A 27,002-nucleotide genomic window follows, 5' to 3' on the forward strand; every position below is an offset into this window, starting at 1 on the left:
GACTGCCTGTCCGTCGCACTGACTGTAAGTCTGTCCGTTCGCCTGACTGTCTTTCCGTCAGTCTGTCCGCGTGACTTTTGTTTTTCTGTCCGCCTCTCTGTCTGTCCATCTCTCTGTCTGTCCGTCTGTCTGTCAATTCATGAAGTCACTTTTTTGGACCAACGACAAACCTTGAACAAAATCGGATCAATTTAAGATATAGCCTACATATATATCTTCCATTTTTTTTAGTCCTATATTTTCGAAATTTGGCATGAGGTTTGCATTTCACGTCCCGAAACGAGTGTGGTTCGATTTTTGCGATCAAAATCGGATCAGATTTAAATGTAGCTCCCATATATATCTTTCCTCCGATATGGGATTTTAAGGCTGTATAAGGCACAATTTTCGTCCAATCATTCAAAATGCAAAATTTTGCATGGTGTGGTCTATTTGAAGTCCTAATATGTGTTAAAAATTTCATCAAAATCGCTTCAGATTCACTTGTAGCTCCCAAATATATCTTTAAGTCGCTATACATTCTTAAGACTGCAAAGCCAGTATTTAATTCCTATCGTAAGAAAATCTACACTTTGTGGTGTAGGTTATTATATAGTCGGCAGCGCCCGTCTTTTGCATTTCCTTACTGGTTTTATGTCATTTCAACCCACCCAGCGTTGAACCATGAATGCTCCAATTTATTTTAAAAGACTTTTCAGTATGCAATGGTAATGCTGTACTCTTTGGTGAACACTTCCTTAAGTCCTGTGTTTAATCCGTACTTCCTTAAAGAAACGTGACCAATGCCATTTATTTCCTGCCTCATGTTGTGATATCCTTGTAAATTTTGTAATTTAAGCACGTTTATAAACAGCAGTGTCTGATGGTGAACATATGCCATTGGGTAGATATACAATTGCCTACGCTTTAAAACTTTGTTAAACTTTTTTAGTATTAAACATATTCGGTTGAAGTGTTAACAAAGATTATTAAAGGCTTGTGATAAAAATTTCCACAATGGGGGGGGGGGGGGGGGGGGATATTTTTAAAAGCTTTTTGAAATTGAAATTTAATAATTTTGGGAATAATAAGCACAGGAACCATTGAGATAACATCTCAAAACTTAGTAAGTAGTTGCTAGCCTTCGGAAAACATCTAGGCAGAGAAGCTGCTTATTATGCAAGTTTATAGAAGGTAATTTTTAACGATTAAAGTTTGCCAGGGTGGCAACTCTGGTTGATATTTGTTTCCAAATTTCATCTGTTAAAGTGAAAAGTGTTTAATATACTTTGCCATTTTATGATGGAGAAACTCACAAACGAGCAATGAAATTTGTTATAAAATTTCATGCCCAGTGACAATAGCTCGATGGAAATCCAATGTTTTATTGACAAATTGTGTTCATGGACTAGGTTTCTGGATAAATGGATACGTAATCAAGCAGAACTGTTGCACCTGGGGTGAAGACCAACCACATGCCGTACTAGAGTTACCGGTGATCCCGAAAAAACGGTAGATTGCCGAGATTAATGAGCTAGATTAACATATCTCATATTTTTCTTGGAACACAGGCCGAAATGCCGTGAAAAGTGATACAAAATTGGACCTTTCGAATGGACCATTTGAACCGGATTCGCTGTAACATTTATATATGAAGATTTCTTCACAAAGGCAATGGCAAAGAGCAATTGGATAACAACTGCAGCTTCCAGGGGAGCAGGTCGAAAATCGGGAGATCGGTCTATGTGGGAGCTATATCGGGTTATAGACCGATTTGGACCGTAATTGTCTTGATTGTTGGAAGTCATAATAGAACATGACGTGCAAAATTTCAGCCTAATTGGGCAACAGTTGCGGCTTCGAGGACCTCAAGATATCCAATCGGGATCAAATCAAATCAAAACAGAAGTCCTAGGCAAAATTTCACCAAATGGAATGTAAATTGAGCCTCCATTTGAGCCCCAATGGCGGCCACCGTGCCGCAGAGGTTAGCATGTCCGCCTATGACGCCGAACGCCTGGGTTAAAATCCCGGCATGAACTTTACCAAAAAATTTCGGCGTTGATTATCCCTTTACTAATACTGGCAACGTTTCTAAGATATTCTGCCATGTTACAATTTCTCTACCTGGTGGTGTCGCTATGCGGCACGTCGTACGGACTCGGCACAAAAAGTAGGCCCCTTATCATTGAGCTTAAACTTTCATCGGGCTGCACTCATTGATATGAGAGAAGTATTCCCAGTCCCTAATGGTATGTTGATGGGAAATTTTATAGGGAGCTATATCCAGATATGGATATTTGCAATCCCCAAGGACCTAAATCAATGAAAAGTAACTGTACAAGATTTAAAATGGCTAGCATTATGGGTTAGACCGCTATAGTGATTTTGACAGACGGACGGACGACTCACAATGTCCGCACTGAGGGCCGCCCCAACCCCAAGGTTTCGGCGACCTAACCCCCTAATATAGGTTTATTGGATGATCATAACAATATGGGACTCAAATGAATGGTATTCGGGAGTAGATTGCAGATATGGACAGGAGGGAGGAACAGGCTTTATAATTTGTTGATATCGGAAGGGGGTGGACCCTCCCCAAAATCAAAAATGGGCCGATAATGACAAAATGGATATCAAATAAAAGGTACAGAAAAGTAGAATGGGAATACTGTTGGGTTGCCCAAAAAGTAATTGCGGATTTTTCATATAGTCGGCGTTGACAAATTTTTTCACAGCTTGTGACTCTGTAATTGCTTTATTTTTTCTGTCAGTTATCAGCTGTTACTTTTAGCTTGCTTTAGAAAAAAAGTGTAAAAAAAGTATATTTGATTAAAGTTCATTCTAAATTTTATTAAAAATGCATTTACTTTCTTTTAAAAAAAATCCGCAATTACTTTTTGGGCAACCCAATATTAAAAATTGGGTCCAACTACCGAGGAAGTCGCCCCAACCCCAAAACTCTTCCAAGCAAATAAATTGGACGTTCACGTCAATGTGTGGCTCAAATGAAAGGTATTCGGTAGTAGATTACGAATGTGGTATGCAACATCAGATTCAAGTATAGGGAGTCACATCAACCCTCAGAAAACGCCTCAAATGGGCTCACTAACAAATTATGACTATATGGGACTCGGTTGTTTGTTTGTTTCGTAGAATCAAAAACGGCTGAACCGATTTGCTCTTCAAACTTTCACAGATTGTGTAGGTTGGTCTGGAAGGAAACATAGGCTATATAATTTTTTGATATCGGATGGGGGGCGGACTCTCCCCCTTACACCAAAAACGCCACCCAAATGCAAAAGTGGACCGATAGGCACAATATGGGTTAAAGGTATTGGAGACTAAAAAACAAATCTGTTATTAAAACTTGGGTCCAAATACCCACCGGGCCGCCCAAACCCCAAAACTCTTCTTAAGAGATACATTCGACGTTAATGTCAATATGGGACTCAAATGAAAAGTATTCAGCTGTAGATTATAAATACGGCATAAACGCTTAGGTGCAAGCAATGGGTGGTCGCCGCACCCCCAAATTGGCATATTAGCCGACCATGGCTATATGGGACTGAAATGAAAGGTATTTGGGTGTAGATTACGAATATGACATTAAAATTTGCCTTCAAGTCTAGGTGGCGCTTTCCTCCTAAAAATACGTCAAAAAAGTTAATTGACCCATTATAACAATATGCCACTCAAATCAAAGGTATTTGAGAGTAGAAAACAAATTTGATACCCAATTTTGGAGCCAAGGGTTTTGGATACGCCCTAAAGCACACCCTAAACTGAACTTCATTTCGGACTATGGCCATATGGGCTCAAATCAACGGTATTTGGGAGTAAAGAACAAATTTGATATCTATTTTCAGAGCAAAGTGACGGTAGCCGCACCAACCCCAAAACACCCTCCTAACGGTTCATATTCGAACGCAGGCGTTTAGCGGACATGGGCTATAGTGGCACGAATTCGATAGCCACATTCTAGGCGAAGTGTCCCCATCCTAAAAAGACATTGCAGAGTTTAAGAAGGCGCAGCGGAGCAGATCTGGTTCGGCTAGTAGAAAATATTTGTGCAAAATTTCAAGCTTCCAGCTTTTACTCCTTCGAAAGTTAGCTTGCTTTCCACAAACAGACGGACGGACATGGCTAGAGCGACTTACAATTTCATGACGATCAAAAATATACATACTATATGGGGTCTAAGGTCAATATTACGAGGTGTAACAAACTGAATGACGAAATTAGTATACCCCATCCCATGGTGGAGGGTATAAAAAAGTAAAAGCAAGTTAGGTGCGGCCGGGCCGATTGTTACATACCATACCATCAATGAAGTACATGTGGCAAGTCTTGGAAGTCTTTAAACCATATTCGAAACAGTTGTTGTAAGTCATTACAAAACGCCACGTGCAAATTTTCAGCTAAATCGGTTAAGAATTGCGTCTTCTGGAGGCTCAAGGAGTCAACCAGGGGGATGTGTTTATATGAGAACTACATATATCAATACATAAACTAATTTGGCCTATTTACCTACTGTAATAAAAAGTATTTATTGATAATTTCAAGCGTCTTACTTTACTCCTTCAAAAGTTAGCGTGCTTCGAACAGGTAGGCAACCGGAGATGGCTAAATCGACTTTTATCAAGACGATCGAGAATATGTATGCCCTATAGGTTTACAGATCAATATTTCGATGAGTTACAAACGGAATGATAAAATATGTATACCCCTATCATATGGTGGAGGGTATAAAAAATACATTTAGTAGCTGTAGGCGGAGATCCGGGCGATCACGTGATCCGTGAGGTGGTGCTAATGCCAGGAAGTCGGGTGAAAACATCTTTACAGACAGTAAAAATTATCACAAGGGCAATAACAACCAGGACGGCAAGGTCACGAACAGTCTTGCTGTGTAAAAGAAGATTAACGCCTTCTCTGAGGATGGGAAAATCCGCATCGCTGGGGTGCCAGGCCCTAACGGAGTAGGGAATGAAATGGCAGTCGATTTGGCGGTGAAGACCGGAGGACTTCCGTCAATAAACTTGGTTAACCCGAAGACTTTCGGGTCGATGCAGTCTGAGTTAAGGGCGTTGGCAGCGAATGCGCATGCAATCCTGTGGAACAACGAAACGGTCAGTAGGACGGCGAAAATCCTATGGGGGGATCCAGATCGTGAGAAAACGAGGCTTTTACTGAATGGAAGTAAGAAGGAGGTCAGTATAGTTATTGGTATTATGACGGGATACATAGGACTACGAGCTCACTTATGTAAAATCGGTGCGGCAAGTAGTATCAGGTACAGGCCATGCGGGAAAGATGGTGAGCCGTTGGAGCATTTCCTTTGTCATTGCCCGGCTTCCGCGTCTAACAGATAACGGTATCTAGGTGGGAACACTATACCAGACATGAAGGGCAGTGGCATGGAAAACAATTAAGCATTTTCTAAGTAGCACGGAATTCCTAACTTAGATTTTGTTTTTTGTATTTAGAACGCACAAGAAACCGATTACTGTCTTAGTTGTGTGTCCATAGTGGCATGGGATTAATATTTGCATCCTCTTTTCAACCTTACCTAACCTAAGCTGCCATTTCTCAAAAAATTCTCATACCATTTCCTTAATAGCTATCATTGCTCGAAAAAAAACGATTTTAGGCATTTTTGTATACTTGATGTAATAAAAGTTCTTCAATTTCGGATTTTTCGTTTTCCATTCCTTCATAACAGTTTGATGTGTTGAATTGTTTTATGTTAATAAATATCTTTATTTTTCATACATTTCCTTCAACATAATAATACCATTTTAAAGAACTTCCTTTAGCTCGGATTTAAACTCAAAAATTTCCTTTGTGAAAACGTGACCAATGCTGTTTATTTCCTGGCTCGTGTCATGTGATCTTTATACATTTTGTAATTTGAGCACGTTCGTAAATAGCAGTGCTTAAAGCTGTGTATATTACAGTGAAAAATGTACATTTACTACTGTCTACATTTAAAATCCTTAAATAATCACTTTTGAGGAAAACCGTATTAATATCACAGTTATATTTTGTTTTTAGAAAAAGCAAGGAAATACAGAGGTAACTTGTTTTTCATAGGATTTCCTAGAAACTTGACAAGAATGGTGTTCGAAACCTGAATATAAAGCCTTTGCGATGATTGGGAAGAAATTTTTCGCATTCTTATAAACACCATATAAAGACGTGAGCTAAACTTCCCTTCCCATTTTTCTTGGTTTTAACTGTGTTGTTGAGTTTTTCCCTCCTAATGGTGGCGACCTTTGTGAGAGAAGTTTGCCCCTGTTCCTTAATGGAATGTTCACGAGCAAATACGCATTGGCAATTGAGTTTTGTGGAAGTCACCATAGCTGAACGCCTGGGTTCGAATCCTGGCGAAACCATCAGAAAAATTTTTCAGCGGTGGTTTTCCCCTCCTAATGCTGGCAACATTTGTGAGGTACTATGCCATATAAAACTTCTCTCCAAAGAGGTGTCGCACTGCGGCCAGCCACTCGGACTCGGCTATAAAAAGGTGGCCCCTTATCATTGAGCTTAAACTTGAATCGGACTGCACTCATTGATATGTGACAAGTTTGCCCTTGTTCCTTAGTTGAATGTTCATGGGCAAAATTTGTAATTTAGTTTTATTCAAATGATATCTAATTTAGCAAACAATGACTTTATTTCCACTAATAGAGACAAATTAGGTTAATGCATGTGAATTATAAGTGGCTCCTTATAACTCTCTCTCTATGTTCATTATCATTGCATGTGTTGTTAAGTAATCACGTTAATCTGACTCTTTAAACTCTGTGTTAAATCTCTATTCAATCTGCATAAAATGCCAGTATATCCCTTATCGTCTTGGCTTTGTGCATTTAGCCCTATAACTTTCACAAAATGACGAAAAGAATTTAGGTGTTTCAAATACACGCTTATAGATGTAATACCTTGGGGATTGTAAATGATCAATATCGGCTAACATATTAACAGATTTCAATCCCAGCCTACCTACACCAAAAAAAAATTATTTGTGCAAAATTTCAGTTGCATGTGCTTGGAGTATCTGAGAGAAAGATTCTTCGTAAAATATATGGACCAGTTTGCGTTAATGGAGAATATAGGCGACGTATGAACCACGAGCTGTATGACGACGATGCCACAGTTACACGCATCAAAATACAACGGCTGTGTTGGCTAGGTCATGATGTCAGAATGGATGAAAAAGCTCCAGCACAGATGTCTTTTGAACGAAAACAAGGTGGTACATGCAAACCGGGAAGACCAAAAGCCCGATGGCAAGATCAAGTGATGGGAGACACTTCGAAACTTGGTATCAGAGATTTTAGAATAATGAGCAGAAGATCGAGGTGCTTGAGACTCTATTCTACGTTCGCCTAGTGGAACTAATGTTCTGTCATAGCCATTTAAAGTAAAGTAAGGCTACCTACAGTCTTACTTGGGCGGAGAGAATGTTCCATTTACAGAAAGCGCAAAATAACTGGGTATTTTTCTGGACCGAAAAATTAGCTTCAAATCTAACATTTTGGAAAGTGAAGAAAGGAAATTCTTGCCCTATACACCAGCATGGTGTAATCCACCCTGCCTAAGCCACTTGCAGTTGGAGGATTAGACCGCGCGTCATGCATTGGGTGTATACTGCATTTGTCAAATCTATAATACTATATGGTGTTGTGGTATGGTGGACGGCACTTCAAAAGTCCACCTACTGTTCAATACTCAACCGGACCCAAAAGATGACCTGTTTGTGCATAACAGCTGCACTGATGACGACACCAACTGATGCACTGAATTAAATGCTACATCTTATGCTTCTGGACATTGTGGCGACCCAAATTGCAACAACCACTGCCGTGGGGCTAAGGGAGCTTTATCTTTGATCAAGTGGAGGCTACGGACACTGCGTTATCCTTGATACAATGTCCGATGTTCCAGGCAGTGTGGATTACAACCTGCCTAAGCCGCTTTTTGATGAAATGTACTGTACCACTATTCCTGAACCAATGGAAATACAATATCCCTTGTAAAATATGATACATAGACATCTATACGGATGGTTTCCAACTAGACGACGAAGTGGGCTTTAGGGTATACTCTGAAAACCTAGAACTGGTCATATCGAAAAGGTTACCCGAGCACTGCAATGTGTATAAAGCGGAGATACTTGCAATTAAGGAAGCGATATGGCTTCGAAATAATGTCATTGCAACGATTGGCATAAATATCTTCTCAGACAACCAGGCAGCCATTAAATCCCTGGAGAACGTATTTCTGAACACAAAATCCGCCCTCGACTATCGTAGATCTCTCAACGAGATGGTTGAATAGTTCAAAATACACCTGTTTTGGGTGACGGGGCAGAGAGATATCCCAGTGAATCGTAAAGCGGACGAGCTTGCGAGACTAGGAACTACCCTACACATTCCAGGGAAACTGGAATCTGTTCGTGTGCCTCTAGCGACATATAAGCTAAGTTTTCAGGATCAGGCCCGAAGGACGACGGATGAGAGATGGTCACAAAGATGTGTCTGTGAGCATTCCAAAACTATGTGGCCTAATCTAGAATGAATAGGTCTACTGTTTTGCTGTCTTTGGCTAGAACAGACGTCTCAGTCATTGTGTCCGTCATGACTGTTCACAGTCTAATCGGAAAACATGCTGACAGACTGAAGGTTACCAGCAACGATTTTTGCAGAAGCTGTGAGGACATCGAAGAAGAAGAAACTATAGAATACCTTCTGTGTGTGTGTCCTACACTAGCATCTAGAAGGAGTGCCACTTAAGATTCTCATTTCTTTGAGAACCTGTCTGATTTAGCGGATGTGAACATACGCAAGTTATTGAGCTTTTTAAAGCGATGTGAATGGTTCAAGGGAAGGATCTAGAAAACATCTGCCTTCTTCTGTTCCTGTGGTATCACAATGGACGAAAACGTCTTAGTAAGTCTAAACTTAAATCTAAAACCTCCCACTGTGAGATGTTTCAAAAGCTATCCATGGTGGAGGATGCATAAGATTCTGCAGGGTCGAACTTAACGCGCATTTCTCCTATTACTCCCAATATGCTTATGATCTTTGAACTACAATCCAATTTTACAATTTAGAGAAAAATAAAGCTCATATATCAAACGATCTGCTAAATATTTTGTACAATCATTGAACACCATCTTCCAAACATTTTACACCATCCTTGCAATATTAAACAGTCGAAGCCGCATAACTGTTGTTGTTGTTGTAGCAGTTTATTGTGTACTATCTTTCGTCTGCTTGATTCTGTTGAGTGTCAAGACCCAGGAACTCCGCGGCTAAGATGGGATGCCTCCACAGGGATCTGGGTCTGAGTCGAGTGGGTCTGGCCGGGCAGTTAAACAGGTGACGTGTATCGTGCGGTCCCTGGTTACAATCGGGACATACATCTTGCACGTCGGCATCAATCCTAGCTCTGTGGGAATTGAGGCGGCTGCATCTGCCGGAACGTAATTGAGCCAGAACCACTCTGGTTTGCCGGGGGAGGTCGATTTCTTCGGGTGCAATGGGTGGCGGTCGTTCTCCAAGGACTACATTCACCCGGTAGCCAATTAACGCGTCTGCTACCGTGTCTGCATGAATGTTGTTCAGACCCGCTTGATATGCCGCTTGATCTAGAGGTTCTCTCTTGTAGCGCTGGACCTCTCTTGTAGCGCTGGACCTCGTGTAGATCAACCTTAAGGCTTCTGGGCGGTGGGTATCTATCCACAAGATGATGATTTGGATGATTTCTGCGATAACAGCCCAAATGGTATTGCTTAGACAGCATGTAGTTATGTCTTCGCACTGGTAGGATCTTTGTCTCATAACTGTAATACCCTTAAGTGAATAATTCCGCTTAAGGAAAACGTGATGGGAAAACACCATTCATTTCTGGTGTTATTTAATGCAGTTGAATTGTTTTTTTTTTTTTTTTTTTTTTTTTGAGAAAAATCGTTTTACTGAAAATACAGCTAAACTGAAAAGGTCTTCAAACACCAAACTGCATTTTTAACTGAGACTGAAATTGAGTAAGTGAAAATGTGATTTCTGTGGGAGACTATCCAAAATTGCAAAAATTGCAGTTCGTCAATAAAGCTCGCAAGCACATATTTTAACATTTCTATAAATGTTGTATCTGACTAACTAAATTTATTCCATACATAATCCGTTCACTAGAGTTAAAATTCGATATCACTCATGATTTAACGCTTAACTGGAAATGAATTTCACTTATCCGAAATAGGTTTAACTGAAAATTACGGATAAGTGAAAGCAAATTGATGCATTTTTAGGGTTTCATTTATGCAGCTTCGACTGTGCAAAATTTCGGTTATGCCTTTCACTTCAAATGAAATCTTGTACATATTTATATGAAGCTGCTCTATATATGAAACATTGCCCGATTTTCAGCGGAAAATATAAAGCAATTCGGGGCAGATTGACATAACGATGTCAAAAAGTTATGGTCCACTGACTAATTCTAAAAAATTTTGAACTTACATTAAATTCTTCATTCTTACTTGTGCTTTTAAACTTAATTCGTTTTTCTTTTGACAAACCAAAAACTAAAAAAACTCAATAGCTCAACGTAAATTTAAAAAAAAAAAAATTTAATTTATTTTTGAATTCAAGACTTTTCTTCACTCTAAGTATTTTTTTTTTTTTTTTTGGAATCTTTAAAAATTAGAAAAAACTTAATAATAATGACTAGTTAAAGGTTGCAATTAACGAAGTATTTATCTTTGAACATATTTTGTTTTTCAATTTTTCTCCATACTTAAAACAATATTTCTCAAAACTGGCACTACCGAAAATTTCACCGCAATACTATAGGACCTTGAATAATTTTTTTTCGGTCTTGTTACTTTTGTTATTTGAAAATTATTAATAATATTTTTCTCAAAAAATTTGCTTTATTATGCACCATCACTTTTGCCCTTTAAAGAGCGTCTACTCTGGACTGCTATTGTATTTAATATTTAATGATTATCATTATGGGCCTCATTTTAAAGGGTTTGGATATCACTTAGCAAATTATGGCATTTTTTTATTTTTGAGAAATATGTACAAAAACAAGTTTATGCTGTAATAAAGCTGCTTAACGTACGCAACCATGTGGCGTATGATTTATATTAATTGCTGAAACTTTTTCGTTTTGTAACAAGTTTTATTATTATCATTATATTCGTTGTGTTTTTTTTGCCTTCTTCTTGTAAATTACGCCACCAATGGCCAATGCTGTTCCCGCACCTACTAACACTTTTCTAAATAAGTTCCACACACATTTGTTGCTGTTTCATTTTCAGCAAAAATAAAAGAATAATGAAATACCGTAAATTGAAATTTTATTTGGCCAAATTCTCCTTTTGCTAGGACTTGCTATTGATTAGTTTGAAAAATTTTTCACATTTTTGTTTAAAGTTTTTCCGTAAACTTTTTTTTCTTTGATTCAAATCATAGAATTTAAATAGCACTCTTTTTATTTCTTTAATATCCTTTAAAGTGGATTTATTTTTCAATAATCCATTCGTTGATGGTTGTTTTCCAAAATCGACGACCAGACGTTAACCGTGTTTAAATGGCAACTAACTCAAAGTCCTTCCACAACATGGTAATATATACGAATGTATTGCAGCATATAGTAGCCGCTATTTTGGTGTTTCCTTTCCATTTTGGTCTACGCTGCCGCTGCTGCTTGCTGTTTTGTTCGACTTCTCTTGTCCTGAGTGCGTGTGAATGTGTGCAATTGTGTTATGGCATGACTAACACTTGTATGCTGTTGTTTGCTGTGCCACACGTACCAATCTCACATACATCCACACCCTTGAGTGTGTGCGTATGTATGTTTGTGTTTGTGTTTTTTTGTTGGTCTGTTTCCCATTTCGTTTAATGTCAACAGAGAACATTTTTGCAGTGCGAGTCCTTTTGTTATTGTCTACACAGGCCAATGCTTCCCGCTTCTCGTTGTTTTCCTTTTATCTTCAGTTTAAATTTTATTGAATGAACTTCCAGGACATGCGCTCTAAACTTGTAATCCACTTTCCAAGGAAATGTTGGTGTTTCATTCTCTCTCGCTCTTTGCAAGACAATGTTTTTGGAAAACATTGTTCTCAACGCCTTCAAATATTGAAACTGTGAACAAGGATTTCAGTCTTGTGGTGTTATTGTTAGGATAGGGCTGTTGAAATGTCATGTTTCGGCCCATGGTGAATAGAAGACACGTGCTTTGTTACGTCTTTATGTCTTTAATAGTTGTCATTATTTGATGGCATTTACCTCTCTTGGAATATTCAACAGTTTTGTTTTTACTCCCACAAAAATTAGATTGGGCTATTTTCATGGTGGTATACTAACTTCGTCATTCCGTTTGTAACTCATCGAACTGGTGGTCGAAGATCCCATTATAGATCCCCAAGTATTTATATGCCCGTCCGTTTTGTGTGTCCATCTGTCTGTCTGGCGCAAGCACGCTAACTTTCGATAGAATCAAGCCAGGCGCTTGAAATTAGTGAAGGTCGGTTAAGATTTTAAATGGGCCACATCCACACATCGGTCCATGTTGTGATATAGTTGCTATAGAAACCGATCTTGTATTTTGACTTCCTGAGCCTCCACCTAGCGCATCCGATTTGGGTGAAAATTTGTACTATGACGATCTCAATGAAGCACAGTGGTAGAAAAACGAAAACAACTAAGAAAAAATATGACATTTCAGAACGGATAGATACACCTCTTTGAAATTTGCATCGAGATCATGTGCAAAATTTCAATTCCCCAGGTGGTCCGGGTGCATCTTGACAGGCTCCTATAGTTGGTCACCATTTTCATTTGTGGACCAATTTAAAAATTTATTTTTGCTGGATAGTTCTCAAAAACACCTACACAAAAATTCAGCTTGAGGTATTAAATATCTCCACTGGTTTTGGGGACATATAAGTTTTAATTTTTATTTGGCTGCCTCTCATTTACTCTGTATGTCAATGGGTCGCATATCTAGAATAGTCTCCAGTGTTCTAATGGGCGTGGTCCTCATCACTTCGCCTATGCCAAGACAATATGTTCTTATTTGTACCTTTTCTCCATCGCTGTTCACCAAACTACTGAAGCTTAATTTAGTATTGGTCTAATATCGCTCCTGAAGAGCCAACGCACTCTCCTCGAATTCAAGCCCCATTTGGAGCCTACGACCCGTCTACATAGTACCTAACATCTGTGGGCCTTCTAAGTACGCTTTTGTATGTGACACTTCCAATTCAGTTTCTTTTCCAATATCCCACCTAAGTATTCGACCTTGTCAGATAGGAAAATCGTTCTATTGAGGAAACATGGTGCGTCAAATTGGCCCACCTTCGTCCTTCTCATGAATAGGCAAATTTCAATTTTCCACCGACCTACCCTTGACATAGTCATGCTATTTGTATATAAGCAGTTCGCTAGTTGTCCTACTCTTTATCATGGTATCTACAATACGTTCCATGATTTTGAGCAGAAACGACGTTAGGCTTTTAGGACTGGAGGCGTTTGGTGTCGCCTAACTTGCCTTGCCGGGCTTGGGTATAAATAATACCCTTGCTTCCTGCCTCCTTTTCGGAGTATTTGCCTAGTCCTAGGCATCCTGTGAAAATAAAGACTAAATGGGATGCCAGATATTCGGCCTCCCTCTGAAGTAATGCAGGAAATGTTCCATCAGTTCCGGGTAAATTAAATGGTTTGAAGCTCCTCAAGGCTTCCTTGACCATAAATTCCGTATTGCGAAGCCGTCGATTAACATCATTATTCCAAGATTCCGCTGTTTCCGTGAGTCCCGTGGTATCCTGGTGAAAATGCGTTTCTATCAAAAGCCTAAACATGTCCTCCCTTGTCTCCGGGCTTCGCACCCAAGTCGTCTACTAACGTGGATTTTTGGGTGAAAGTTTTTCATCTAGGCGGCGTGATTAACGCTATCGACCTGTTCATAGAAAAGCTTCCTGGAGGCACGTTTTACCGCTCCGATAATCTTATGTAATCCTTGAGCCATGTGTAATACACATCCCAATATACTTCCACTTTTTCACGTCGTGCCCTGTTATAAAGTCTGCAGAACTCTTTCCCAATCTTACGAATCTCCCCGGTCATCCTTGGACTGACTTCCTTTCTCGAAAAAGACAACTATCTTCGAAAAACCCTACTATTGCAATTATCTTGCCCAAGTCTTCTTCTGATTGGTCTTACGAATTTTGTCCAGTTGGGTTCCAACTTATTACGGAAGCTTATCGAATTCGGCGCTGGCCGTGCTATTCTAAACCTGATGTAACAATGGTCTACGAAGGTGTGCTTATTTGATACCCTCCAATCCTGAACTTAAATTCAACTCTTTCCCATTCCTTTGTGATGATAGGTGGCAACTCTCTTTTCCTGTCGTTCACTAGGGTTACCGTTAAGTTGTCCTTAACGAGCTGAAAATTGATAGTCGGCACGGCTTTTGTCTTATCATATTGGAAGAGCTTAGATATCTCCAACTCATGTTGCTGTTGTAGCAGTGTGTTGTGTTCTATCTTTCGTCTGCTTGATTCTGTTGAGTGTCCAGATCCAAGAACTCTGCGTCTAAGATGGAGGCGTCGAGATGAATCTGGGTCTGAGACGAGTGGGTTTGGCTGGGCATTTAAACCGGTAACGTATGTCGTGTGGTCCCTGATCACAATCATCCTGCACGTTGGCATCAATCCATGCTCTGTAGGAATTGAGGCAGCAGCATCTGACGAATCGTAATTGAGCTAGAACTACTCGTGTTTGCCGGGGGAGGTCAATTTCTCAGGTGCAATGAAAGGCGGTCGTTCTATAAGAATCTCATTCATCTGGTAGCTATTCACCGTGTGCTACCGTGTCTGCATGAATGTTATCTAGGCCCGCTTGATACGCTGATTGATCTAGATCTCTCTTTTAGCGCTGGACCTCACGCTCTAGATCATGTAGATCTACCTTAAGGATTCTGTTCGGTGTATACCTATCCACAATATGTTGATTTGGATGGTCTCTACGATAACAGCCCAGAAGGTTTTACTTAGACAGCATGTAGTTATGTCTTCGCAAAGGTAGGATCTTTGTCTCCTGATGGAGATGGTCCACATGAGAACTAAGGAGACAGCCCGTCGCAGTGCGAATGGGGGCATTCTGACAGATCTGTATATTATTCCACTGCGTGTCACAAAGCTGACGGGACCACACTGGCGCCGCCGGTCTGAGGTAAGTTATGCGGAGAATTTGTAAGCGCTATCAAATGTGACACCAAGTGTTTTGGGACACTTGATGGTCGGAATTGTCACTCCGTCGACCAATATTTTCAGCTCCCTACGCACCCCATGCGTGTATGTAGTGAACAATGTGGCTGAAGATTTGGTGGCAGATATCTTCAAATTTCTTGCAGCGAAATAAATCGTACAATCGTCCTCATATTATACGACCACTATGCCGTCTGTAGGCGGTGGAATGGAGGAAATGTAGAATTTAAACAGTGCCGGAGATATCACTCCACCTTGGGAACTCCCTGTTTCACTCTACGGTGTATCGATTTCATATCCCTTAATTCCACAAATGACTGGTGACCACACAGATAATTCGCGACTCAGCGTTTCAGGCCTGACTGGAGGGACGTGTTGGCGATGTCCTCAAATAGTTTAGAGTTTCTGACAGTATCGAATACCTTCCATAGGTCCAGTGCGAAGAGGACCGACTTATCACATGGCCTGGGCTGATTGAAGCCACGGCAAATGTGCGCGGTGATGGCATGTTGAGCAGTTATTGTGCTATGCACTCTTCGAAATCCATGCTAATGCTTGGCGAATATAAATTCTCCAACGAGGCTCGGGAGGAGTAATCCCTCAAGCGTCTTGGCTACTGGTGAGAGTAGGGAGATCGGTCTTTACGACTGCCCCTTACTCGGATCCTTTCCAGGCTTCCGTAGCGGGATCACTCTGCCCATCTTCCAGACATCGGGTACTGTAAGAGTGTTCAAAGACAGGTTGAGGACAGTCGTAAGGTACTCGACTCCAGATTGGTCCAGATTCTTCAGCATCAGTTTAGGGGTTCCGTTGGGGTCCAACGCCTTGAATGACTTGGCGCCACGGATGACATTCGTCCAAGGTAAATTGTGATGGCTGGTCTTCGGCTCAGGGACCACGGACACGACGAATGACTCTCCACCTAGCCCTGTCACTCTCGGGATGCACAATTAATTGACGGTTGAACAACCTGGTGCACCTCTTCGCATAAGTCACGGTTACGTCGCCAAAATTGACTTAGATCCTGTTGCCCCGTCTATCGGGGTTCGATAGTGACAGTAGACCACATCTTGCCGGTATCTAAGTTACATTGCTCCAAGTGTTCCAGCCACAAATTCCGCTTATGTTCGTTGACTACCCTGTTTATTTCCAGATTCAGCTCGCTGATTCTGGGTTTAGTTTGGTGCGTGCAACGAAACCCATCACGCTCGTCTGCGAGTACCACTGCCTGCGCCGGGAAATTTGGCCGCATTTTGGGGTATTCGACCGGCTGGTATAAAGCGAGCGGCTGCTGCGTTAATTATGTCTCGGAATTTCCTCACGGCAACTAGCACATTTGAAGAGGGATGTCAGTTTATTGAAGCGGCGATTGGAGTACTCTCTGAAGCCGACCCAGTCAGCCTTCTTTTGATTGATAAACGTTCGGCGCTCAGAGGTTATGAAGTCGGCTGTTCGATGGAGAGAATCATGTGGAAGTGGTTTGATCCCAAAGAAACGACGGCTTGCCAGGTTACGCCACTTAGGAGATCAGGGGAGGCAATGGAAATGTCAGGCGAACAGCTACACCTCCCCGCAATCCTAGTGGGGGCATCTTCATTCATCGTGCAAAACATGGAGCCTTCAATCTGCTCTTTCAAAGCTATACCCCGCTGGTCGTTAGCTAGGGGAGAATGCCATGAAACGTAATAAGCATTAAAGTCTCCTAGAACCAGATGATTATGGTCAAATAGTAGTCCGCTTATGTCGGGCTTATAAGCCTGGTCGTCAATTGAGGCACAACTACCAACCTGCGGTATGTGCACGTTGTATAGTTCTTTTTCGGCAGTACCGGACCTGATTGCTATCCCCATGCACTCCATGTAGGGGTCACTAGAGCTAGGCGCAAAGAAGATGGGTCTATACTGCACGGAATGGTGTGTCACGAACGTCAATCTCCCACTTCCATTTTTTGAGCGATCCTTATGTAGCTCATTGTATTCGTAACAACTGTGCAAGCTGCAGGCGTTTGTCAGCTTTGTCTTGTCGATCTTGCCACGGAGACCGTTGCAATTCAATTGCAAAAATTATAAATTTCCCGGCACTGGCCTGGCAGTATTGGGGCTGGGATGCTGCTGTTGCGTATATTGCCGGACGAGAGAGGTCGCGGAGGTCACATAGTCCAACGACGAGGATGCAGAAGGCGACTACGATGACGCTTGTGACCCACTGCTATCTATGTTCGCACAGCAGCTTTTCCATCCCGGCATGGACCAGAAGCGTGCGGAGGAGGATGTGCCTCTTCCATGACGAAACCAGTAAGGAAGGGCAAACGTCGGGCGATTCCGACTGTATAATACCCTCCACCTACCCTGTAAGTACAATGTGGGATCTATATGCAATACTGAACCAATTTAACCAAACTACGGTTGACAAATGAACCAAACTACGGTTGCCAAATGACAACATTATGGCAAATTACCCAAAATCTGACGAACATATAAATTGAAGCTATATCTAATTCTCAAACGATTTCGAGCAAACTTCTCAAATACTGTTGCAATCGTCGAGGAAAGCGTTTTGCAAAATTTTGGCAAGATGGATCAATAAATGCGCTTGCTGTGACTCTAGAAGTTAAATTCGGGCGATATATATATATATATATATATATATATATATATATATATATATATATATATATATATATATATATATATATATATATATATATATATATATATATATATATATATATGAGAGCTATATCTTAATCTGAACCGATTTCCATGAAATCCACAAGTTATGTCGAGAGTCAAATGAAAATCCTTCCTGCCAAATTTCGAGAGAATCGGTTAACAAATGACCATTTTATTGCATTATTACTGAAAATCAGACGAACATGTATATGGGAGCTATATTCAGATCTTTTCCAATTTCAATAGGCTACGTCTCTAGGCCAAAAAACATGTCTGTACCAAATTTGAAGACGATCGGATGAAAACTGCGACCTGTACTTTGTACACAAGTTAACATGGAAAGACGGGCAGACAGACGAACGGACAGACAGACAGACGGACATAGCTAAATCGAATCAGAAAGTGATTCTGAGTCGATCTGTATACTTATCAATGGGTCTATCTCTCTTCCTTTTGGGTGTTACAAACTAATTTTTAAGTTATATTGGGTTGCCCAAAAAGTAATTGCGGATTTTTCATATAGTCGGCGTTGACAAATTTTTTTACAGCTTGTGACTCTGTAATTGCATTCTTTCTTCTGTCAGTTAGCAGTTGTTACTTTTAGCTTGCTTTAGAAAAAAAGTGTAAAAAAAGTATATTTGATTAAAGTTCATTCTAAGTTTTAAAAAATCCGCAATTACTTTTTGGGCAACCCAATAATACCCTGTACCACAGTAGTGGTGTAGGGTATAAAAAGGACGAATGCGTACACTGAGGCGGCAGCCCTTGCCATTGAAGGATTCCATCGGGTCAATCCAGTGCGTACAACCGGCTGTCATGGGATTGAACCTCATCTACAATCGTTGTGTATTTAATCTTGCTCTAGCAGTATTCCTACCAATCTTGCCATGAATGAGTTTCATATTCTAGTACTACACCTTCCAAAGAACGAATGGACTTTTCTTCGTTATGCTGTTTATTTTCTGTACTACTGTTCATCATTGTTATTCCCACGAGTAAGCCGTAATTGAGGCGAAAGCTAGGGAAAAATATCATTGCTGTCAACCAGCTTCTTTAATCACTAGCTGGCCATGTAGATCCGCACAGCTCCTTCACCACCTTGGTCTTCCAAGTTTATAAATATCGCTTGTCCCAGAAGGTCATATGGAAAATTTTCATTCATCTAGTTGGCTTACGATTCCGTGCCGAAAATTCATATCATTGGGTAAACAAAAGTTTGGCCTGGCTTAACTTTATGCCGCTTTTACTGTTTCAGAATGATTCTTGAACTAAATCCACTGAAAAGTGCAATACAAAAATTTAAAAGTAGGTTCTATTTTGCCCATTGTGATAGAAAAAGCCACGAAGTAGCCAGCTAGTAGTTTGTTTAGGGAACTTTTTATATTGGAAGCACAAACTCAAATCTCCTACCACAACTCTCCCAAGACATGTGGCTGGGTGTTGTGTAAACAAAATCCACCCTGGCCTAAGTGAATGTCACTTTTACTTGGTTGTTTCTATGGTTGCTATGGATTTTAATCAGCACATCCTTAGGCCATTATTCTTACAAGAACGTGGGTTGAAAAACCTTTGGTTTGTTCAATGCCATCTAAGGATTATAAGTATTTTTGTGGTTTAAGTGATTTGTTTTTAATAAGTTTTTTTTTTTATATCAAAATGCCAATGGCTTAGGCACTTCCCGTTAAAAAAAAAGAGAAACATAAGTGCCTAAAATTTGTTCAATCCATCATCATTATTTTTTATTCGTCTTCCTTTTAAGTGAGTGAAGGAAAAGAGGCCGGGTTTTTTTTCCTACAATATTTTAAGAAGATTTTCAATCAACTGCTTTCTTAGCTTTTTTCTCTTTGTTTTGCTGTTATGCTCCTCTTTTGGGTGACATCCCACATCTAATTGTCTATCCTTACAAGTCAGTTTGTTTAAGTTGATATTGGGTTACTTTCTTGTTTGTGCTGTGCTCTTCATTCCCTACGCATTTTTGTAGACAACTTTAAGTTTTCCCACAAGTCATTGTAAATGTCCGACCCTTTTCATGTTTAAACGGATTACCGAGCTAACCAAAATGCTAATGTGGAAAAATTATAATGAAATATGGGCTTTTGGTCAGTTCTTGTTGAGGAATGGACCATGCAGAGCCAAATATGGTATTACAATGGCCCATCTGAATATAATTATGATAAGAAATTTGTTCTGTTCTCTACTTCCTTTTTTTTTCTCGTGCAGATAATTATGTCAAAAATTTAAGCTGGTTATCAATTTGGCTAAATTAAGGCTTTGTAAGTTATCACCGAAGTGTGGCTTGGTGGGAGGTTCCACCAACTAAGGAATAGGATGAATATGGCTAATTATGAATAATGAATTTATATATCCTATACCATAGGAGAGTGTGAATGTTAGCAGTGAAATGAGGTTTTGAATTTTACAAGGGTACAGACCGGGATCTTTAAAAAAACGACACCATTTTCTTTTAATTGATAAACAAAGACATGACTATTCGTACCCTATTTAGCTCATGATTTTCAAAGAAAGGAAATATTTTTAAATCCTATAGCATGCTGCATCACTACTGTTGTATTATAACCATTGCCATAGCCAGGAGGGTCGGTTAGCTGTCGGCCTGCTTTAGGTTAGGTAAGGAGCCAATCAAAATCAAAATCAAAATCTTATATAAAAAAAATCAATTTGTGTTTGTTTGTGTGTTCCTTATAGACTCCAAAACGGTTGAACCAATTTCCATGAAATGTTCACAGATGGTGCATAATGATCCCATGGTGAAAAAAGGGTACTACATTTTTTGATAACTGAAGGGGGGGGGGGCGGACCCTCCCCCTTACCCCAATTTTTAGAAGTGCCAAATCTGGGTTATGAGTGGTGCGATTTAAGCGATATTTTGTGTGCCCTAAAAATAAAAATTTGGTATCCAAATGATGGGGTACCTAGGGGGGCCGCCCCACCACCTAAACCTACCAAATATATATCTTGACCAATCACGACAATATGGGACTCAAATAAAAGGTATTTGGCATAAGAAACCGTTTATAATATCCAATTGTCGAACCAAGTGTTCGGGGGACCACCCCAAGCCCCAAAACAGCCCTAAATCGGACATATTTACCGACCATGGCAATCTGGGACTCAAATGAAAGGTATTTGCGAGTAGAATACGAATCTGTTATCCAAATATGGGACCAAGTTTCTGGGGGTCCACCCCTTCCCCTAAATACCCCCACTGACCATGGCAATAAGGGGCTTAGATATTTGAGTGTAGAATATGAAACTGATATCCAAATGTGGGACCCTCTCAAAAACACACCTAAAATAGGACAAATCTACGACCATAGAAATATGAGGCAATATGGAGGGCATCGTAGCGCAGAGGTTAGCATGTCCGCCTATGACGCTGAAAGCCTGGGTTCGTATCCTAGCGAGACCATCAGAAAAAAATTTTCAGTGGTGGTTTTCCCCTCCTCATGCTAGCAACATTTGTGAGGCACAATGCCATGTAAAACTTCTCTCCAAAGGGATGTCGCACTGCGGCACACCGTTCGGACACGGCTATAAAAAGGAGGCCCCTTATCATTGAGCTTAAAACTTGAATCGAACTGCACTCATTGATATGTGAGAAGTTTGCCCCTGTTCCTTAATGTAATGTTCATGGTAAAAATTTGCATTTTTTAGCAATATGAGGCTCAAATGGAAGGTATTTGGGAGTAAAGCAGGAATCTGATTACAATATTAGGGAAAAAATGTCTATGGGGCCACCCCACCCCCATTACACCTCCCATATAGGAAGTATTTGCTGACCATTCCAATATAAGGCTCAAATAGGAGGTATTTTAGAGTACAACACGAATCTGATATATATTTTCTGGGCCAAGTCACAGAGTGGCTGCCCCATCCCCCAAAACACCCACCAAACCGGTCATGTTTGCGACTATGGATATATGGAGCTCAAATGAAAGGTTTTTGGAAGTAGACCACGAATCTGATATCAAGTTCTAGGGGACTTCCCACCTCCATAACAACCCCCAAATGGGACGGATTTGCTCATCATGACAATTTGGGTATTAAAGGGAGTGGATTTCGATATTGATATTGTTTCGATATTGTTTTTAGGGCCCATAACACAAACCGAACATATTTGCTGACTTTTGCAGTAAGGGGTTAAATAAAAGGTATTTGAGATTAGAAAACGAATTTCATATCCAATTTTGAGGCCAAAGCCAATATGGAGTTCAAATAAATGATATTTGAAATGTTGATATATTTTCAAGGCTAAGCGTTTGGGGGACAACCCCATTTCTCAAAACACCCCTGAATCGAGCATATTTACCGACCACGTCAGTGTGGGGCTCAAATGAACGTATTAAAGAGCAGAAAGCCAATCTGATTCAAATATGGCACCATGTTTTTGGGACACCGCTCCTTTTCCAAAACACCCTTCAAAGAGTAAAAATTTTTTGAGGATGCCTCATTTCGTTCACTTCCTTTGAAAATTGTCTTTACTACATCCTTATAAGTGAAGGGAGCAATATCTAAATCTGAACCGGGTTTTACCGAAATTCTTAGCTTTTGTCTTTGGCTATAAAAATTCGGGAAATTAGATGACGATTAGAGCAAAAATGAGAACTCCACCTTGATCACAAAACAAAATAAAAAAAAAAAAACAAATTATACTTCGATTCAGACCATAAACGAATTGAATGCTGAACATTGTAGAAGTCATTGTGTAATATTTCAGTCTATTCGGAAAAGAATTGCGCCTTACAGGGGCTCCAGAAGCATATTCGGGAGATATGTTTATATGGGAGCTGTATCAAGCTATTGATCGATTCAGACCATATTAAACACGTATGTTGAAGGGACACGGGACAAACCGTTATACAAAATTTCAGCCAAATCGGATGAGAATTGCGTCCTCTAGAGGCTCAAGAAGTCGAGATCCCAGATCGGTGTATATGGCAGCTATATCAGGTTATGTTACACAGTTGTTGGAACACTACGTGCAAAATTTCAGCCAAATCGGATGTGAATTTCGCCCTCCAGAGGCTCAAGAAGTCAGGAGTCAAAATCGGTTTATATGGCAGCTATATCAAAACATGGACCGATTTGGCTCATTTACAATGCCAACCGACTTACACTAATAAAAAGTATTTGTGTAAAATTTCAAACGCCTAGCTTTACTCCTTCGAAAGTTTGTGTGCTTTCTACAGACGGACGGACGGATGCACGGACGGACAGAAGGACGGACATGGCTACATCGACTTAAAATGACATGATGATCAAGAATATATACACTTTATGGGGTATACTAATTTCGTCATTCTGTTTGTAACACTTTGAAATATGCGTCTGAGACCCCAGCGCATATTTCGAAGTGTTACAAACAGAATGACGAAATTAGTATACCCCCATCCTATGGTGGATGGCATAAAATCTTCTAAGTTCGGCCGAGCCGAATCTTGGGAACCCACCACCATGGATTCTGCTATAAATTTTGCCAAATCAGTCGCAGTGAAAATCGTAACGAAACACTCATGCAAAATGTCATTTCAATCGAACAACAATGGCGGTTTATAAGGGCTCAAGAAGTCAAATCAAGAGACCGGTTTACATGGGAGCTACATCAGGTTACAGACCGATTCGAACCATGCTCAACACGATTGTTGGGAGTCATAATATAACACTATGTACTAAATTCTATGTTAATCGGACAATAATTGCGGCTTCTATGGGCTCAAGAATTTAAATCGGGATATTAGTTTATATGGTAGCTTCATCAGTTTATAGATAGATTCAAACCAAACTTGGCACGATTGTTGGGAATCGTAACAGAACACGTGCAAAACTTGAGCTCAGTCGGAGAACAGTTGCGACTTTCAGTGGCTTCAGAAGTCAAATCAGGAGATAGGTTTACATAGGAGCTATATCTAAAACTGAACCGATATGGCCCATTTAGAATTCCCAAAGACCTACATCAGTATTTGTGCAAAATTTCACGCGGCTGCCTTAAATTTAATCCAAATCGGATAGGAATTTCGCCCTCTGGAAGCTCAAGAAGCAAAATCGGGAGTTCGGTTTATATGGGAGTTATATCAGGTCTTAAACCGATTGGGACCATGCTTGGCACATATATTAGAAATTATAGAAAAAGTCACTGTAAACGCTTCAACCAAATCGGATAAGAATTACGCACTCTAGAGGTTAAAGAAGTAAAAACGGGAAATCGGTACAGGAAATATATCAGGTTTTGTTCCGAATCCGCCCATACTTGGCACACATGTTGAAAGTCATAGGAAAAGTTTTTGTTCAAAATGTTTCGAGATTTCCGTGAACAGATGAACAGATAGATGGACGGACGGACAGACAGACGGACGAAGGGACTTAAATCCCAATAAGATCAAGAATATATATAAATATATTACTAGCAAACCGGCCCGTTCAGCAGCGCCTTTTTTAACGCCCTTATACATTTTATTTGGGCCCTATATTGCAATGGTCGAAATATAAGTCCTGTTTTGGTAAATTTTTAAAATGGGGACGTTTTGCCCCGAATGTGGATATCGATTCGTGTCAATATCCCCTTCTAACCTGAGACATTTCACTAGAATATGGATGACAAACTCATCCTCTACTCCTAGATATTATTAATTTATAACCAAAACTGACATGGTCAATAAATATGTACATGATGGAGTGCGTTTTGGGTCTGGGGCTGGCACTCCGCCACTATTCCCTAAAAATAGGTATCAAATTCGTTCTTTAGTCTCAAAAACCTTTTATTTGAGCCCCATATTGATATGTTCGGGAAATAAGTGCTTTGGGGCTTACCCACAAACACTTGCCCCAAAACTGGATTCCTTTTCTATTTGCAAATACACTTAACTCGTGTCTAATATTGTCTTGATGCGTCAAATAACCTATTTGAGGTGTTTTGATGAGGTTAGGCGGCACCTTAATTGCAAATGTTGCCCATGAACATTCCACTAAGGAAAAGGGCCAAACCAAATAGGACCGCCACCTTAATACCCTTGACATACATTTTAATGTACTCTTCTTTATTTACTCCCAAATTGCTTTCATTTAAGCCCTATATAGCGATGGTTGGCAAATATCTCCATTTGAGGGATTTTTGATTGTGGGGACATCACCCATCACCGTAATCTACTGCCGAATACCATTCATTTGAGTCCTATAATGACATGAGTTATATTTTGACATGAGTCCTATATTAACGTGAACGACAATATGTCTACCTGGGGAGTTTTGTTTTGGGGAGGCCCACTGTGTACTTAGACTCCAACTAAAATACCATATTCATATACTACTCTTCAAAACCTTACATTTGTTACTTATATTGCTCCGATCGGTCACTTTTGATTTTGAGGGTAAGGGAAATATTATTTTGCCTATGTTTCCTTCCAGACCAACCTACACAATATGCGGAACAAATAAACAAACCGAATCCCATACACCTTGATTGGCTTATGTGCCCATTTTCGGCGTCTTTAGATGGGGGTGGCACCCTATGACTTGAATTTGTATGCTATATTCGTTATCTACTCCCGCATACTTTTCATTTGATACCCATATTTTCTTTATCGGTCCACTTTTGATTTTGGGTGGTGTTTTTGGGATAACGGGGGAGGGTCCGCCCCGTTCCGAAATCAATAAATTATAAAAATATGAAGCCATTTCCTCCTTCCTGACCATTCGCAATCTACTCCCGAATACCTTTCTTTTGAGTTTTCTATTGTCATGATCATCAAACAAACCTATTTCAGGTGGCCCCCAGTTCCTTGGACCCAATTCTTGTTATGAAATTCGTACTCTACTCCTGAATACGTTTCATTTGAATCCCATATTGTCCCGACCGGTCCACTTTTGATTTTGGGTAGTGCTTGTGGGGGATGGGGGAGGGTCCGCCCGTCTCCCGGTGTCAAAAAAATTATATAGCCTATGTTTCCTTCAGCCGTTTATGAGTCTAAACGGAACAAACAAACAAACCGACCAACAAAAACAAATTGTTTTTTATACATAAGGTGGGATATCAGGTGAACATTTTGAAGTGCTACCAACGGAATGACTAGATTAGTATAAAAGACTCAAATAAAATGTATGCGAGCACTAAAGAAAGCACGGCGGAGCGGGCTCGGCTCTATTAGTTTTCTATACAATATACATGTATCTTTAAATTTTTATGGGATTAAAGAAACTATGCGCAACATACCTCAATTCTTCCTTTCAACAACTGCAACAACAACTAAAAATCAATTGACAATTTGCTTTATAGCCAACACCAAACTTAAGGTGCCATACTCAGCTATTGTAAAACTTTTCAATTAAGATACTAATTTCCATATGGTCAGTGACCGACCATTGGTCAGACGAAAACTTTCCGTCTGCTAATATTTGCAAAACCTAACTTCCGTTTTAACACATGTTGCATTGCAAAATTAAACAAAACGAATGGTAGAAAATAAACCAAAATAACTACTGTCTGCTAGTTTCTCGAAATTACTCGGTTGTATTGAGCACATACTGCATGTTCCATAAAAAAAGGAAACTTTTATATTAACTCTTCATTCGATGCTCTTTTTGTTTCTAGAACATAAACCATTTGAGTGGTTGGTACAGAGTTTCCATCCTTGTACATGACGTGTAGCAAAGTAGTTTTTGGTGTTTTATGAGCAGGTTAAACTGCAACATAGCAACATATTTTTTTAATAACCCACCGATTGGTAGGTGAGACCTGAACCTGGACCTGGAACTAATTGCAATATTTTTGCAATTTATCAACGAGGAGAAACGCTTAAACTTTAGTATGTAGGGAAAGTTCAGCCATAAGAACTTTTTGAGCTTCATCGGCTTAATAATGTACTGAACAGATGCCTTGTTTTGTTTGTTGCCTCCGCACAAGTTCCACTCTGGACTCTTTAGTGCAGATGCAATAAGTTGGACTAGTAGTTTGATTTCAAGCCGAAAAAAAGCAAACACACACACACACACTTAAAACGGGGGAGATAAAATTGAAAAAGTTTTAACTGAACCCACACATGTTTACCCGCCAG

The 27,002-nt window shown here is 40.1% G+C and overlaps 1 protein-coding gene and 1 long non-coding RNA gene across 3 annotated transcripts in view; one reads left to right on the top strand and one right to left on the bottom strand.

Annotated features, from left to right (window-relative positions):
• LOC106080881 (basic-leucine zipper transcription factor A) overlaps window positions 1-11,575 on the bottom strand; it is a 433,190-nt gene extending 421,615 nt beyond the window's left edge. The window contains exon 1 of one of the 2 annotated variants that reach the window (XM_013242487.2): window positions 11,337-11,575. The gene's annotated coding sequence lies outside the window, so the exon portion shown is untranslated. Of the gene's footprint in view, window positions 1-11,112; window positions 11,179-11,336 lie in introns of those variants that run through there. The other variant, XM_059366478.1, reaches the window with a different exon arrangement.
• LOC131996710 (uncharacterized) overlaps window positions 1-27,002 on the top strand; it is a 329,687-nt gene that overhangs the window by 268,419 nt on the left and 34,266 nt on the right. The window lies entirely within an intron of this gene.

Source organism: Stomoxys calcitrans, chromosome 4, assembly GCF_963082655.1.
Source record: "Stomoxys calcitrans chromosome 4, idStoCalc2.1, whole genome shotgun sequence".
Taxonomy (NCBI): Eukaryota; Metazoa; Arthropoda; class Insecta; order Diptera; family Muscidae; genus Stomoxys; species Stomoxys calcitrans.